Genomic DNA, 14966 nt, shown 5'->3' on the forward strand with positions numbered 1-14966 from the left:
TCAACACCCCCGATCTCCAATCCTGAACGTTGGTGGGTTCCGGAGTCTGTACAGTACAGCCTGCATGTTTCCACAGGTGCTCCGGCTGCGCATTTACGAGATGCTGAGCAGGTGGGGGAAGGGTGTTTTCCTGCACTCCTTGCCCCTGTCCTGGGAACTCTTGTCATCCGGCTCCAGCCGTGGGCTGGGGATGGCGGCTGCCTTGCAAGCAGGGACACGGGTCTCCAGGGACTCCGCTTCTGCAGGGGATGAGTGGTGGCCCTACGGTGTAAGGAGGAGGTTTCTGAAGAATGGAGGGCTCTTGGCACGCCCAGAGCCTTGGCATGCGGTGTTAGCCCAAGGGCCTAACAAATGATTAGGAGGAAAGGCCCCCTGGGCAGGTAGTTGGGATCAGTACCACCACGCTGGGGATGCAGGCTCAGACCAGTGCCAGCACGTCCTGGGGGTGAGGACTCCTCCCCAAGGCCTGGGGTCCTCATCTGTCAGGCAGGGATGACAGCGGTCCCGGAGGCCCTGTGTTACCCGGGGGTGCCCCCCACATGGAGCCTGACACAGCACCTGGCACAGAGGCTGTGCTCATCCTCACCACCTGGCATCCCGATGGACCCCTCCGGGGAAGCCTGCAAGAGCAGAGCCAGGGAGGGGGCCGGAGGCTGCGGCTCCTTCAGGAACCTGCCACCGCCACCCTGTTCCTGGAGAGGGCCTGGGCGGGGCGGTGGGCGGTGGCAGGGGGTGGCTGACAGCTGCCTGAGCCCCGGGGATGGACGGGAGAAGTGCTCCCGCAGGTGTTTGATGCACTGGGTGATCAAAGCCAATGGCTGCTTCCATTTGTTTAATAATGAGCCATAACTGGTTTCAAATGGGAGGCCAATTGCCCAGTCCTGGGGCAAACCCCACGTGGTCCAGAGGCGCCAGCCTCCCTCCCGGTTGCTGGATTGGATCGGACAAAGGTTTTGTTAAGGATTTTCGCCTTTAGATCCATGAGGGATGTTCGTTGTTTCCTTGATTTGTCTGTGTCTGGCTATCAGAGAAATGCCGGCCTCTCCTATTTTCCTGAGAGTTTGTTTGGAGTTGGCATTATTTTTTATTTATCCCTCAGCTCCAGGACCTCTCTCATTCCTAACCTCTCAGAGACCAGCCTCTCCGTGGAGCTAACGTTCAGTCCTGGACTTGGGGGGCTCTGGCTTCCTAGTCCTTCTTCTAACTCCTCTCCCTGAATCCTCATGAAGACGTGCTCCCCGTTGAGCAGGTGGGGACAGGCTCAGAGGGAAAGCCGTCTCTGCAAGGTCAACTCAGCTGAGACGTGGGGGCAGGCCTGGACCCGGGCCTGAGCAGCCTGCAAGCAGAGAGGCCCCGAAACGCAGAAATGCTGGGCACCCCCAGCCTTGGAGGGAGGCAGGACTGGTGAGGTGGCCGGCGCAGGGTGGGCCGGCTGGGTTTTTAACAAAGGTACAGTCCATTGCGCCGGTAGCCGCCTGCACTGTCTGAGGCAGGCCCTGGTCAGCCACCCTGGGTACCCCTAAGCTGACGCTGGGTACGGTGGGAAAGCCCCAGGGCCCTGTGTCAGTGTGACACCTTCTCACCTTTCCAGGGACCATCCAAGTCTCCCCGCTGTCAGCTGGACCAGCCCTCGGGCTTCTGCCTGCTCCCCTCAACCCACCCCAGGGCCTGGAGTCAGCCCTGAATTGGCCGCACCCCACCCCCCAGTGCTATCCCCCTCTTCCCCCCAGCTGCCATGGCCACTGTGACCACCTCCCAGAATACAGAGCAGAAGCACCTGCAAGAAGCGTGTCTGTGGAAATTGCCAAGGTGGTTTGAAACTTGTTTCACTCGTCGAGCAGGATCCAGGAAGGTCCACGCCGCACTGACAAAAAGCAATGTGGGGTTTGTCTTGCTTCTGCAGAGAGCAGGCGGTCCGAGGGGGGTGGACACCAGGACCATAGTGTGGTGGTGGGGTGGGGTAGGGGGATGCAGTCTTTCAAGGAGAAAGTGGCCACCCCAGCCCTTAGCGGCTGCTGATGCTGAGGGAGAGGCCCGGCTGAGGCCTGGGGACACAGGCCCCAAAGGTGTGGCCACGGTGCACGGTGTACATTCTGGCCCTGACAAGTCATGGAGCCCTTCGGAGCCTCAGTATCCCCCTCCATGCAATGGGGGCAATACTTGCCTTGCCCAGATGTGAGGGTCAGAGAGCAGGGCAGGTAGAGCGCTCAGCCTGGGCCTGGCACATGGAAGGTGGCTAAACAAAGAATGGGCTGCTTGGGCCACCACCCCCGCTCCACAGGACCACGTTTCCTCCCTGCACACTCGGAGACAGGGCAGGATGCTTCCGGGTTGGTGGGCAGGCACCCGTGGGGAGCACGGGAACCCAGAGTTGGGCACCTACCCGTGTCCCCGGGGGGACCAGGTGGGGCTGGCCTCTGGCCACGGCTTGCCTGCACCCTGGCGTGTGAGTGGACGGGGTGGGGGTTCTGTAAGTATCTCTCAGGGTACTGAGGAAGTGCTGAGCTGCCCCCAACTGATGCAGTTTCTGCTCAATCACCTGTTCCCATCTCCATAGCAACCAAAGGACTTGGGGGGATCCTGGGCCCTGTTCGCAGTGGTTCAAGTCCCATGAGAGGGAGGACCCTGGGGATTGTCCCCACTTCAGCCCCAGAAAAGGTACAAAACAGCTGGTTTCTCTGGTGAGGAGGATTTGGGGAACAGAGATGAGCTCTGGGTGGGAGGGCTGGGGCTGCCTGTGTGGAGGGAGGCGCCTGGGCCTGGGACTCGGAGGTCTCGCTCTGGAGCTGTCCCTCGCCAGCGAAATGTGGCTGTGGCTGTTGTGCCCTGGGAAGAGGCCGGGGAGCTCTGTGGAGCGGCTGCGACTTCGAGTCCAAGTTCAGGTGAGAGAGGCCCCTTGGGGACAGACTTGGGGGGGACCCCTGGGGAAGCCAGGGCTCCAGGCCTCATCGCAGTCACAGTGAGGACCTGGGTAAAGGAGCAGCTGGGGACCCCAAATGCTGCAACCCCACCATGGAAAGAGGGCGCCCCAGGGACATGTCCTAGTGATCCTCCAGTGCATTCACAAGTGCACAGGCTCTGACACACACACACACACACACACACACACACACAGCACATGCACACACCAACCTGGGCCACAGCTCCATCCTGGGTCCAAAGTGCCAGCCACACTCGCCTGTCTGATAATGTGGGAGCAGGTGGAAGGCCACTCATATGGCCAATGTTATGTTCAAACTCAGGTTGCTCGTATGGCTTTCTTTTCTGTCCAAGGACTGGGGAGGAACTGAGGGCAGATGGGGAAGGCTGTAGTAGGCAGAAAAATGGTCCCCCCAGAGACGTCCACGTCCTCATGCCCAGAACCTAAGGGTGTGTTGCATTAGATGGCATGGGATTTAAGGAAGCAGGTGGAATTAAGGGTGCCACTCAGCTGACCATCAGATAGGGAGATTAGCCTGGGTTATCCAGCGTGATCACAAGAGTCCTTGCAAGGAGAAGGAAGGTCCGAGGATGTGCTGTGAGGCCCCAGCCTGCAGGCTCTGAAGACGGAGGAAGCGGCCGTGAGCCAGGACGTGCGGGGCCTCCGGAAGCTGGGAAACGCCAGGAAGGGCTCTCCCCGGAACCCCCAGGACGACCACCCGGGCCACAGCCAGCGAGACTGGGGTGGGCCTCTGACCCCCAGACGGTAACAAACTGGTGTTGTTTTAAGCCACTAGGCCCAGAACTTGTTGGGCAGTGACAGGAAACTGGGTGGGGGGCCCTAGTCCCGCCCCACCCCCACCGGCTGCTGCGGCCTCAGCCTCACAGCTTCCCTCCCAGAACAAACACCTGCCATCAAATCTGAGCTCTCTAGAATCAGCCAGCCCAGCAGCCTCTTGTCACCAGTGGGGACACTGAGGCCCAGAGAGGGTGTCAGGGCTGCACGACGGAGCCATCCCGGCTGTGGGCGGGCAAAGGGCAGAGCAGCGGGCGCACTAGCGCTGGAGCTGGCTGACCCCCTCCCAGAGGAGCCCGAGGCCGAGCCTGAGGGGGTCCCCCTGCCTGGAGCCTCACCTTGGCTCTATTTAGCCTCCAGTAATGTCTCCATTTGCCAAAATAAAGAGCAGGAAGTTAGGGTTCTGGAGAGCCCAGTAGTTGATGCCTGGTGGTGGTGGAGCTGGTGGGAGAACCTCCCCCGAGGACACAACATCACGGATGTTAGAGCCTGAGTCGCGCCCCGCCCCCTGCAAATTCAGGTGCTCAGGTCCTGGCCCCCAGGACCTCAGTGTGACTGTATGCGCAGATGGGGCCTTTAAAGAGGTTTAAGGTAAAATGAGGTCATCTGGGGGCCCTACAAGAGGGATGTTTGGACATAGACACGCAGAGGGAAGACCCTGTGAAGACCCAGGGAGAGGACGGTGTCCGCAGGCCAAGGAGAAGGGCCCTGACCTCCACTTCCTGCCTCCAGAACTGTGAGAAACATGTTTCCGTGGTTTAAGCCCGCCAGTCCGTGGCACTTTGTTATGGCCACCCTGGGAGACTCGCTCCGTGGCTGCATCAAGTCATCTGACTGTCTCCTGTCAGCACGGGAAGAGCAAGGCTCAGGGAGACTGGGACACTGGCCAGGTGCGCCTGGGGGGGCAGGTCTGCAGCGTGGATGCTGCTCTGGGACTGGGCTTGCACCATGCTGCCGTCCCGGCCACCCTGCTTCTGGGCAGAGCCCTGTGCAAGGAGCTTCCTGGGGGCACTGGCATCTCTGGAGACACCATCGCAGCGTCCCGAGACCCTGCCCAGTGGGGAGCCACTTCCCAGCCGAGGCGACTTGTCTAGAACGAAGCTCTCATGTCCCCAGCCCCTTCCCTGCCAGGGGAAAACTCCAGAAAGGGCAGGAGAAGGTATTGGCGGGCACTAGAAAGACACTCGATCTCCCGGATCAGCCACTATCTGGCTCCAGTAAGAAATGGAACATCTGGCCACCACTTTGGCCCACAGCATTTATGTAACCCACGTGTGAGCACACGTGTCTCAGTGCAGGCTGGTGCCCTGGCTACGCTCCACCTGATTTCCCCCATGTGTGAAATGCGTTCCATAATAAGAGAGCTGGCAGGGCACGAGGTGGGAGCTCAGCGTGCCCTCCCTGGGCCCCACAGCACGTGCAGGCACGCCCACGGATGCGCACGCAGTCTTGGCTGGCTGGCTGGTCTTAGTTCCCTCACATGTAAAACTACATACAGGAAATCTAAGCTTCCTTCCAGCATTAATGTTCTGGAACATGCACATAGACACTTCCATATCTAACACTACATGTGCTTTGATATGCATACACATAGATTTGAACATGGGAATACATACATGTGTATGTGCATGAGTATGAGCATTTACATATACATCACATAAAGTGGTGCACAAATGTGCTCTGACTCACATACACAGTGCAGCCTCTCCACTTGCATTCTGGTGTACATGCACCCAGGTGTGTATGTACACACCTGGCATCACACGTTTATACACACATACATGTGCTCTTGCAATTCTCTTGCATGCCCATATTTACATGTCTCAGGCTTGCCAGATCTAGCAAATAAAAATACAAGATGCTACAAGTGCTAAACACACTTGTTTAGTTTTTCTGAAATTCTAATTTAACTCGGTGTCCTGTATTTTATCCGGCAATCCTAATATAGGAACATTTGCACACACACATTCATGAAGACACTGGGGGCTCAGGCCTAGCCCAACTCCAAGGCCTAGCTCCACCTCCTTGGAGAATTTCCAACACCTTCCCTCCCTCTGCTATGCTAATTAGACGCACAGCTTCTCCCCTGGCTGCGGTGCAGCCCTGGCCCCCAGGTCCAGAGGTTAACACCCTGACCCAGGACCAGGCTGGCTGTGGGGAAGGGAAGGGCTTGCAGCTGGAGCGCGGGGCTTGCTGGGACCCTGAGAAAGCTGCTCTCGCCAGCAGCCCGGCTGCGAGGTCTGCAGAAGCAGCCAAGCCCTGGGAACCCCGCCCTGAGTCCAGCTGGAGTCAGAGATGCACTCTGAGCCCCCTGAGGCCCAGCTTGGCCTCTTCTCCATCCGGTGCTGCTTCCACTGGTGGGAGACAAATCAGGGCAAAGGCGTCTTGGAATCCTGAGTCCCCCACTTCAATCGGTCAGCCAGAAGGGTCTGTAGAGGGACAGTGACAAGCAAGATCTTAGGAGGACCTCAGCTCAGAGAGAGGGGGTCCCGGTGGGGGCGAGGCAGACCCGCCCCTCCCCACGCGAGCAGGGCAGCCTCCGCCGCAGCCTGCTCAGGGCAGAGGCATCCTAGCCCCGCGCCCTGCGCCAGCTGTGAGACGGGCCTCCTGAGAGCCTCACAAGGAGCAGGGTGAATTTCCTTAGGAAAGTATCCACTTCCTGGGTTATCACGGTTTGGGTTACGTAAGAATGTATTTTCATTTAGTTAAAAATTAGCACAGCAGAAAATCAAAAGTGAACATTTTCTGGTTCTTTCTTTCGGGTGCTTTTCTCTGCAGTCACAAACATGTACATGTATGTTGACCAAAAAGCAATCCTACACTGTAGTTTTGTACCTGCTTTTTTCATTTACCGATATCTTGTGACCATCTTCGTCCATCACTAATTAAACATCTACATCTTAACTTAGATCAGTTTCAAGGGGACCCGCTGTATGGAAGAGCCTTTTTTAAATACAGATTTAAACCATGTACAACCAGTGGTTTTTGTCTATAACTGAGGCGAAGTTCACATAACAGAAAATCAACCCATTTATTTAAACTGTGCAGTTTCAGGGGTATTTAGTATATTCACAAGACTGTGCAACCACCACCTCTAATTCTAAAACAACTGCATCCTTCCAAAATAAAACCCCACACCTACTACAGAGGCAGTCCTCCCTCCCCCCAGTTCCTGGAACCACCAGTCTGCTTTCTGTGTCTATGGATGTGCCTGTTCTGAACATTTCATAGAAAAGGAACCATACGATATGTGACTTCTTGTGTCTGCTTCTCTCCTTTTCACGATCTTCAAGGTTCATCCTGTTGTAGGATGTGTCATGCCTCTTTATGGCAGTGTAAGACTGCACTGCGTGGGCAGAACACGTTTGTTTATCCATCATCCTTTGATGAGCATCTGGTTATTTGCACCATTTGGCTGTGGTGATGGCGCTACTCTGAGCACTCGTGGATGGTGTTTTGCTGAGGACTTGTCCTCCGTCCTTTTGGACACATGACTCGGAGTAGAATTGCTGGGTCCCTGGCAATTCTCTGTGTGACTCTGGGAAGAACTGCAAACTTTTCCACCACGGTGGCACATTTTACGTTCCCGCCAGCAGTGTATGAGACTCCCAATTTCTCTACATCCTCGCCCACGTTGATGATCTGTTTTCTCATTACAGCCGTCCTAGTGGGTGTCGAGGCCCGGCTCCCAGTTTTCTGTGACTGTGAGGAATGCAGTTATAACCCTTGTCTGTGACTCTTGGCCTTATTTTGTTGTATTGAATTCCTGGCAGTGGAACATGCATACCGAGGAGAGAGAGAGTGTATATATTTCTGAAAGGTTTTGTGTTTTGTTTTGTTTTGTTGAAGACAGATGATTTTTAAAAGGTTTTGGTGAGTTATTACCAAATGGATCACCAGACGTTTCACTAACTTACCCTTTCTCTAGCAGGATGGAGGGTGTGGGGAAAACAAGTTCCCATGGCCAGGATCCTCACCTGACCCTGAACTACTCCATGATGTAATTAGCCTACTGCTGGGCTGCTGTCTCCACACCCATCATGAGCCATTATTGTCTGTGTTCCTATATAAAGAGCTCTGCCCAGTGCTCTGCTTGGAGGCAGAGCCAGAGAGGGATCATGAAGGCTCCGGAGGTGAACGTGATTCCTGCGCTCAACCTACCACCGGAAGAATAAAGCTCGGTATGAACCCTTTTACCCCTAATGTTGCATTGTTGTTATTCAGTCTCACCGAATCCAGAGTAAACCTGCCCAGGGGGCAATCCCCTCAGGCAAGACACTGTACTGAGACTATTAGGGGCTGAACTGCACCCCACACCAAATGCGTATTTGAAGCCCTAACCCCAGGACCTCAGGATGTGACTGTACTTGGAGACGGAGCCTTTAAAGATGTGATTAAGTTAAAATGAGATATTTAGGATGGGCCTAAATCTAGTATGACTGGTGTCCTTATAAGAGAGGCACCAGGGCTCAAGCTCACAGAGAAAAAGAGAAACCACACCTGCCCACACCTTGATCTTGGACATCCAGGCTCCAGATCTGTGAGAAAATAATAAATTTCTGTTGAAGACGCCCAGTCAGTGGCATGTGGTGACGACAGCCCTTGCAAATTCACACAAAGACCAAACGTTTTCTCGTAAGCTTGTAAGATGCTTGCAGTTGCTCCCCGTGGGCTGCCTGCCCTTGTCCCAGCCTTTCTCTTGCTAAGGAACCTAAGGCATGCTGAGCAGGCCTCACCTGGGCAGTCGGCAGCCTGCCACGCTGAGAAGGAGACCAAGCTGCTGCACTGAAGTGAAAGGCCCTGGCAGCAGGTGGCCTCTCTCAGAGGAGTGTGGAGAATAAGCAGAGCAGGGGCTTTGCAATGACTAAAGACCAAAAGGAGGGTCAGGTCCCACCTGCAGAGGTGCGGCTGTAATTGGTCTGGGCTGTGGTCTCCACAGGGTGAGTCTGTCAAGCTCCCCAGGTGATTCCAGTACAGCCAAAAGTGAGGCCCACCAACGCTGACCTCCAGGGCCCTCGGCTGGATCAGCCAGTGGTGTGCATCCGGGGCAGGGCTCGTGCCGCCGAGCCTCTGGCAAGAGTCCCGAGAGTTGCCACCCCATGTTCAGGGAGGCCCAAGTGCCTAACTCTACCATTTCCACTGTGGGTGAGGAGGAGGGAGTCTCACCCCCCAAAACTGGCTTCTACTTATTCTTTTCATGCAAGACGTGCTCCTGCCAGTCATTGAGCTATTAATTCCCTGTGTTTCCTCCAGCAGATGGGCCTGCACACGGGCTTGGTCAGCAGGACTGGGCTGCAACGCTAGCTTCCCATCAGAGCCTTTCTTGACTGCTTGCAGCGCCAGTGTCAGCACCTCTAAGATGGGAGAAGTGGGATTGTTCTGAGAATCTGCTCTGGGGGTTCAGTCCTCCGACTCCACTCCCGCATGTCTCAGGTGGGTGAGCGGGTGAGTCTCCTCTCAGCTGCCTGCAGTTGGTGCTGAGCTCTGTTACTTGTAACTGACAGAGTGGGGCACAGACAATAGGCATTCAGAAAATGGTCCTGGAAATGAAGTGCGTGCACTTTAACCAGGGTGGGCTGAGCAGATTCACAGAGCCGACTGCTCCTCACCCCACAACACCCACCCCCGGAAACGGGGGGAGCCAGGTCACCCTCCTGCCTCTGTCTCCAAGTCTAGGCTAATGTGTTAAATGACATGGGTAGATTTTTCTAGTACCAAACCACCCCTTGCAATCTTAGGATATAGCTAATTCCATCATGTATATTACACTTTTTCAGGCACTCTAGTATTCCGCTAATGTTTTAGTTATATTAGTTGCATGTTTTTACCTTTATATTCCTGAGTGAAATGTGCCTACAATTTTCCTCTTGCATTAGTCTTGGCTGGTTTAGACTCACGCAGGTGATCCTGGCTTTGCAGAGTGAATCCCTCTTTCTCAGATCTCTGGAATAGTTGGTGTAATACTAAAAGAATCTATTTCTTAACATTTTGGTGGAATTCACTTGTAAATCTTCTAATCTGGTGTTTTCTGTCATTGTTATGTTCTTTAACTCGATACTTAAAAGAATATTTAATTCTCTAATACTTTTTACTAGTTACATTCAAGTGTTTTACTTGGGTCTATTTTGGTAAGGTATATTTTTCTATGTGTTTGACCATTTTCATCTAAGTTTTCAAATTTATTAACAAAATTGTGGTAGTATTCACTCATTTAGATGTTTTTTATTCCATTTCCAAATACAGGCAGTTTTTATAAAACTTCGTTATGAACATGTGTCTTAATTGTGTTGTGGTGACATAATTTTTTTTTGAAAGAATATTTAAAATTTTTTGAAATGTTTATGGCTGAATTTGGATTGATTTGCACAAATGTTCCACATGTAAAGAAAGTAACTTCTCTAAAACTTAGATACAGAATTCTATATATGTCAACTAATCCGTCTTGTGTTTTGAGCTGTTAAAATCTTCTATGTATTTGCTGAGTTATTTTTATTTGATTTTACTTTTTTGATCTGCTCGGCCTACCTGTACCTGAGAGGTGTGTTGAAGTCTCTCACCACGATGGTGAATTTGTCCATTTCTCCTTGGGATTCTGTTAGTTTTTGCCTTAAGTATTTTGAGGCAACAGACAGAATGATAGATGGATTTAGATTTAGATGTAAATATATATAGTTAAATTTATTACAACTTTTAGAAAATTTGAACCTTTTTCATTATGGAGTGACCCTCTCTATTCTTGATGATGCTTCTGATGTATAAGACAAATTTGCCTGATATCAAAATATATCTCTTCTTATGTATGTGTGTGTAGGTGTATGTGTATCTCCATCCTTTTATTTTTAACTCTTCTATATCCTTATGTTTTTGGTGGATCTCTTCTAAACTTCATCAATTTGCATTTTTTTTCCCTATTCAACCTAAGAATCTTAACTGGTGAGTTTAGTCCATTTATGTTTATTATTGTTGTGGATATACTTGGACTCATTTCTATCATCATACTTTTTTGCATCTTGTATTTGATCTACCTTTTCCTTTCTTTTTTCTCCTCTCTTGTCCTATTTTGAACTGAGTGTGTAGTTTTTTCTTTTCACTTTCTCTACTAATTTGGAACACATAACTGTTTGGATTGCTTTACTTATCCCCGTCGACATGTTAGCATGTGTATTTAGTTAGCAGAGCCTGAATCTTATGAACGTTGGTCTCCCTCCCATACCACACAAGGTCCTGAGCTTCAGGCTGCCACCACCTGGTGTATGTGGATTGTCAAATAAGTCAGGTGAGCCTTCTGTTAACCCTCCCAGGAACCCTCACGTGTCATGCAGTGTTCGTTCCGATTTACCCGCGTGGTCAGAACTTTATTTGCTCTTCCTTCTCAGGACTGCCACCTCTGCGGATAACTGTCCTGCCTTCTGAGTGTCTCTAGTGGTTCCTGCAGAGTAGGAGGCAGTAAACTCTGCAGTTTGTGTTCGGCAACAAATGTGAATGCCTGTTGTGCCATTAATCTCTGCTTATGAGCTCATGGCTTGGTCCTAATCTGAGCATCCTGGGGCCTAATTTGGCCATGGCTCTTTCTTTCAGAGAAGATTTACTTTCCTTCTGCTCCTAGGCAGGTGCCCACTTCAGGCTCCAAGCTGGACCCCCAAGCTATCCCACCTCCACCTGCATCCCTTGCCAATGGTACTGGCCTGGGCACCCGGCCCACCCACACACACACCTGCTGGGCTGACCAGTCTCCACTCTCTGGAGCTCCCGCTGCCTGCTGCCCTGGCCCTGTGCCCCAGCATGGGGCCACCCACGTTTCCTTCCTCAGCTGCTGAGGACCCCCACTCATATTTGCTTGTCTTTTGTCTGGGGGGTTCCCTGGCATCTTGCCCTTTTATGAGATCTTCGATGCTTCAAAGAGTATTTCCCGTCCAGGGTCAGCTGTCATGGAGCAAGCATGTCTGGTAGAGCTCCTAAGGTTGTGATTCAAGGGCTGAGACCCCCTCAAGCTCTGAAATCTGAGCTCACTCACAATACACTCAAGGGCTGGGGACATGTCACCTGCTCTTTGCCGCCACACAGAATGGCCACCTGCTTTGCTTCTTGAGTTCTCACGCCTCCCTTCAAAAGCTTTCCTGCACCTGCCTTGCTGCCAGACCCTCAGGAGAGACACGTGTTCTGTGGCTGAGCCTGCCTCACCTCCCAGGCTGCTGATTCTGATCTTGCCACAGGCTGGAGACAGGGTCCGGCCCTTTCGGGTTGTGCAAATGTGGACAGAGCCTGGGCTGGGCCTCCTCAAAACGTAGACCTTCTGCCACTGACTTTGACATTGCCCAGCCCAGACCTTGTCTTGCATATTTTCCTGGCCATGGCTGGGTACAGGGACCTCTGCAATGATGAAACGTCCCCCACATGGGCAAAGTGAGAAGTGAATTTGTTTGGAGGCCCGGGACCGTGGCAACTGAGAGCCCACACTGGAGTGTGTGAGCCTGGGCGAGTCACCTCCTCACCTGGGCCTCTGTGTCTTCATCCACACGAGGGGAGTTACCTGCCATATCTCCTTCCTAGAATGCTGCTGCCTATGGAATGGGCTCTTCCACGTGGAGGGGCAGGTGTTAGTGCTGATAAACATGAGCAGCGTGTGACCCATAGCGATTTCAGCAGTGCCTACCCGGTGCCAGGCTCTATACTAAGCCATGTATCACATCACCACATCTTTACCTCCCAGCCTAAGAGGTAAGGACGTCCATTATCTGTAATTTAAGGGTGAGAAAAGTGAGACTCCGTGAGGTGGGCAGACAGGTGCTGTGCAGCCAGGCTGGCCACGTGAGGAAAGTGGTGCTTCAGGATCCCCCAGAGGAAGCACCCAGCCTCTGGCTGAAATCCCGGCCTCTTCACCAGCCACATCCTGGCTCCCAAGGGCAAGCGTGAGGCCTCTGGGCGCCAATGAAGGGGCCCTGCCTCCCACCCCAGCAGGGGTCACCCTTGAGAAGGGTCAGGTTCTAGGCCCAGGGCCCCCCTGCCCAACCCCTGGTGTTTTCTCAGGCTGGATAAAGAAACAAGCCGGTTGCTGGGCCTTCCTGTTGTGAAAACCCCCTTCCTGCCCTCGGAGCACCCCCTCCCCACTTGGCCAAACTCTGAAGAGGGGCCGGAAAGTGGCAGGCCTTATCTCCCCTACCCGCTCCAGGAGGAACAGCCCACCAGGTTGGAATGTGTCCCCTGATAACGGCGCCCGTGAGGGGCCAGCCGGGGCCGGCTGCCCATCTCGGCCTCACTGAGACACGTGCAGCTGACTGATAGGGGCTCCAGAGGGCCTTTGGGGCCAAGGCCCTTCAAGCCGGGGGCAGCGTCTGCCGAGGGCACGTTGTGCACATAACCCCCGTGCAGGAATGGACAATGCTGGGGGCGGGGGCAGGGGGCAGGGTATGAAAGGAGGACTCTGCTGGGGAAGAAACTCTTCTTTATCCATTAAATCACTCAACCAAGACTGCAGAGGCCGAATGCCTGAGTTTCCAATCAGGGTTAAGAACAAGGGCTCTGGAATCAGCCAGACTGAGCGGCAGGTGACTGCCTCGTGGAACTTGTTTCCTTACCTGTAAATGGGGAAGAGCAGACGTCCTGTGAGGACCTGAGGAGATGACGTGTGTATCTCGCTGGGATGTGACCTCAGTGAGTAGTTTTTAAAACCGTGACTGGGGAATTCCAAGGGCCTGGTGGACAAGAACTGCGCCTACTGTCACCTGCCTTTGCAGGGCCGTGTGGCGTCTGCAGCAGCCGCCAGGGTGTGCATGAGAGACACAGGGAGCCTCCCGGAGCCTGGGCGGCAAGGGGGTGCAGAGGCTGGGATTTGGGTGTGTTTGCCTCATGTTATCCTCTGCTGTCTGGGCCCCTCCGCTGCCATGGCCACCCCGATGCGGACCCCTCCCCGCCCCCGTCCCAATTCTGGTGCTCTTCCCTTCGGTGTGCATCCCACGGAACCGGAGTCCCCGAGGCCCAGTTGCACGTGTCTGGAAGAGCTCGCCGACCGGCCCAGCTTCTTTCTGGATCCTAGCTGAGCCCAGTGAGCTGCAGCCACTGAATGGGGCCCCTCATGGGCAGATGGCGGGCTCTGGAGAAGCGGATGTGCTGCCCCCAGTGACCGGGACAGGGCTGGGCCCGCGGCACGCCCTCATAAAGCATTTTCTGGAAGAGCAGCTCTCCTCAAGCCCTCCTGTGTGCCAGGGCATTTAGCAGCAGTGCAACCCGGGGGCCGAGGGGAGGTGCTTGACTCCGTGCCCAGGTGAAGCAACTTGCCCCCAGGCCACACGGCAGCCCAGACCTGCAGGACTTTCAGCCCGAGGTGGGCAGTGCAGGTGGGAAAGAGGGTGCAGGGGACTCACGAATGCCCTTGCCACGCTAGCTCTGAGTCTTGTGATGCTGAAACTCAAGAGCCCCCTGATTCAGCAGGATATTAATAAGCCTGGCGGACTCCCAGGGGGCCGGCTCTGCCAGGGGCCAGAGCAGAAGGACGCCCAGCCCTGGAGCCTGGGATCTCCCGCGCCGTGTCCACGGCTGGCCTCACAGCCCCAGCTCCTTCCCCAGCTCCCTCTGGCACCCCCACATTACTGCCTCTCACTGCAGCAACTCATGTGGGGGAGACACCTCCCCACCACCGAGCAGCCACCGGCGAATCTCACTGGGCTTGAGGGAACCATCTAGAAGTGACCAGGAGGAAAGGCAGAGCCGGACAGCATGGCGAGGGGAGGGGGGACATGTGGTCGGCAGTCTGCGCCTGGGGTCGGAGCGGAGGGCAAATGCTGCCTCATTCTAACGTGGTGACTTGGGACAAATCTTTCAACAATGCTGAACCTTGGTTTCTTAGTTGGTAAAGTGGGGGTCCTAACAGCACCTAAGTCCTGGATTCGCTGTCAGAAACCAACGAGGTAGCTCTCACAAAGGGCGGTCTTGGCAGGGTCACCGGTCACCAACCGCATCCCGCGCGGGTCTCAGCGGACTGGGTTTCTGTCCCACAGTGCCCTCTAGTGGGCAAAGGTGGTTATCGCAGAGGCTCCCTACCAGGTGTGTGGGGCTTCACAGCTTCTAAGCCCGAGTCCAAAATGTGCCCTTTTCTGATTAGTTTACATTCACGGCCCCTATTATGCACCAGCAGGGCGGGCAAAGAGGGAGGACACCACTCCTTTCCCACTGAAGCTTACAGGACAGGGAATCAATGATCTATGTCAGGTCCAGTCCGGGTCTGGCCACAGCCTCCCTGATCTTGGGAGACCTC

General features: G+C 54.2%; 1 long non-coding RNA gene across 1 annotated transcript in view; it reads left to right on the plus strand.

The window, feature by feature from the left end:
* The first annotated feature begins 7467 nt into the window (after window positions 1–7467).
* Window positions 7468–14966, plus strand: part of LOC118926539 (uncharacterized) — a 31933-nt gene continuing 24434 nt past the window's right edge. Inside the window, exons 1-2 of the long non-coding RNA XR_005030509.2 lie at window positions 7468–7715; window positions 8972–9148. This is a non-coding gene — a long non-coding RNA (uncharacterized LOC118926539). The remainder of the gene's footprint in view (window positions 7716–8971; window positions 9149–14966) is intronic.

The sequence above is a fragment of the Manis pentadactyla genome, chromosome 3 (assembly GCF_030020395.1).
Source record: "Manis pentadactyla isolate mManPen7 chromosome 3, mManPen7.hap1, whole genome shotgun sequence".
Lineage (NCBI taxonomy): Eukaryota > Metazoa > Chordata > Mammalia > Pholidota > Manidae > Manis > Manis pentadactyla.